This window comes from Limulus polyphemus, unplaced genomic scaffold, assembly GCF_000517525.1.
Source record: "Limulus polyphemus unplaced genomic scaffold, Limulus_polyphemus-2.1.2 Scaffold4088, whole genome shotgun sequence".
Classification (NCBI taxonomy): Eukaryota; Metazoa; Arthropoda; class Merostomata; order Xiphosura; family Limulidae; genus Limulus; species Limulus polyphemus.
The window spans coordinates 32,200-35,058 of record NW_013669698.1 but is presented as its reverse complement, the minus strand read 5'-3'; positions in this window follow the sequence as shown (position 1 = coordinate 35,058).

The window sequence follows — 2,859 nt, the reverse complement described above, 5'->3', positions numbered from 1 at the left end:
AGCGCAGATAGCCCTCGTGTAGCTTTGCGCGAAATTCAAAAACAAATAAAACCCTCTATTGCATTTTTAACACCTAAGTGTCTAGCTGTTAGAAGATTTGTAGAGATGATGGAGTGCTAAAGAATGTAGAGAATATGGAAAAACCAACCATAGTCGCTGTTCCTATCCATTGGAATTTTCCCATTTGACATAACAAGCCTTCTTGTAGGCATAATGAATCCCAATGCGCCTAATACATCTTTGTCTTCAAGCTGTATAGTACAACTGTTTACAATAAGGGCTTTTGGCACTATTCTTTGTCCACAGCATAAATGGTTCCAAACTCATATCTTTCAGTTAAGCGTTGGATGACATTAGTTTATTACCATCACTTGTGGTTCTCACATCTAGAAGTATACTATGTTGTACTTTAGGTTGGTCATCTTTACTGTCTGGTGCTTCACTCTTTTCACTTTTTTACATTCTTCATGAACACATGGTTTTCAGGATAAGTATTTCCATGATTTCATTCGGAGTGAGACATGATGTTAAAATTGTAAGTATTTCCATGATTCCATTCGGAGTGAGACATGATGTTAAAATTGTACTCCTGAAGTTTCTGGAGCTGAGCAATAGTTAGTATCTCTTTTTAGATTGTACAATATCTCCTTTCTGTAGTATTTGTTGTCTTTCAATGTTAAGTAATCACATATTCTTTTCCATGTTGTACTTTTGATAACACTGCTCCTACTGCAAAATCACTAGCATGTGTATATAAAATGAGTGGCTTTTCAAGAGTTGGGTATGCCAGTGCAGAAGCAATGGTCAATTTTTTTTCTTTAATCATTTTGTTAAATGCCAAAATTTTCCCCTAGTGTAAGTTTACGGACTTACTATGCTAAAATTTAGGGTTTAATTCCCCACAGAGGACACAGCAGATAGCCCAATGTGGTTTTGCTCTGAAACAAACTGTAACTCAATCAGCAGTCCAACAAAACTTATTTGACTTTCCAAGTAATTTCTCTCGAGGACGAGCTAAGTTAGATAATGATTTACAAAATGAAGGAAGTAAAAGATGTGGTTGTTACGGCATCACTACTTTAACTAGTGTCTATGAAAGGATGTGGTTGTTATGGTATCACTACTTTAACTAGTGTCTATGAGAGGATGTGGTTGTTACGGCATCACTCCTTTAACTAGTGTCTATGAGAGGATGTGGTTGTTATGGTATCACTCCTTTAACTAGTGTCTATGAGAGGATGTGGTTGTTACAGTATCACTACTTTAATCATTGTCTATGAGAGGATGTGGTTGTTATGGTATCACTACTTTAACTAGTGTCTATGAGAGGATGTGGTTGTTACAGTATCACTACTTTAATCATTGTCTATGAGAGGATGTGGTTGTTACAGTATCACTACTTTAACTAATGTCTATGAGACGATGTGGTTGTTATGGTATCACTACTTTAACCAGTGTCTATGAAAGGATGTGGTTGTTACGGTATCACTACTTTAACTAATGTCTATGAGACGATGTGGTTGTTATGGTATAACTACTTTAACCAGTGTCTATGAGAGGATGCGATTGTTATGGTATTGTTGCGTCAGCGAGGTCACATGACTAGTGTCACGCCACGTTTCTAGAACTATCCTGTACCTTGGCGAATGCTTTAGCATTTACTAGATATAGAGTAGTCTGGTATATAAAAGAGGGTGACAACGTGACGAGAGAATAATAATGTGTGTGAAGGTAGTGAGTAATTGATCTGAAGTGAAAAAGTATTGTTGAAGTTAACGTTCGTTATATCGTTTGTTTCAGCGCGAATGTTGAAATCAAGTGTATCGTGAAGTTATATTCAGAAAGAATAAACCAGTTTTATTAAGTAAGGACTTGTGTCGCTAAAGTTTCGTCGGAACGAAGTTACGGAAAGTTAATTAACAAACGGAGACGTAACAAATTGGTGTCAGAAGTTGGATAAATAAAAAAAAAGAAGATGGAAACGAGAGGCGGAAAATCAAACTACAATCTAAATACAAGAACAGCAAAAGAAACAAGAAGAGAGACAACAGCAGTTGCAAGAAAACCTGCAACAGTGGCAGCTCGAACAGCAAAATAAACAAAAGAAATTACAGCAGTTGTTGGAGGAGAAAGAAAATAAACATTAAGAGAAGTTACAGCAGTTGTTAGAAGAGAAAGAAAATAAACAAGAAGAGAAGTTACAGCAGTTGTTGGAGGAAAAAGAAAAGAAACAAGAAGAGAGACTACAACAGTGGCAAGAAGTACAAATGGAAAACATTAGTAAATTTAAAAGCGAATTAGATACGTTAAAGAACGATTTGTTGTGTGTTACACAAGGAGGATACATTGACCATCGACGTAATCAGCCCCAGACAATGGCAAGCCCCTTACAGAGCCCGCACCTAAACCCTAATGCAGACATATTCAGTCCCGTTAGAAGTCACATCCCAGATATGAATGTCAGTAATAGGAGTGATCCAGTGCGAAGGAAGCCACAGGAATACGATGGGAAAGCACCGTGGGAAGCATATAGAGCACAATTTGAGCTACTGGCAGAGATGAACAGATGGACAGAGGAGCAGAAAGCTGTATATCTGGCAACGAGCTTGAAGGGACAACCACTGCAAATACTTGGACAGTTGACAACAGCCGACAGACACAACTATAGAACACTGGTGCCGGCTCTAGAACTCAGGTATGGAACCCAAAACCAGTCAGAAGTCTACAGGGCCAGGTTAAGGGCGAGAGTCCGTGCTAAAGGGGAGAGCCTGCAAGAGCTGGCACTGGACTTGGAGAGAAAGCCACTCAAGGCCTTCCCACCTGCCCCCCCCGATCTCCTCAAGTTGTTGCTGAGGGATC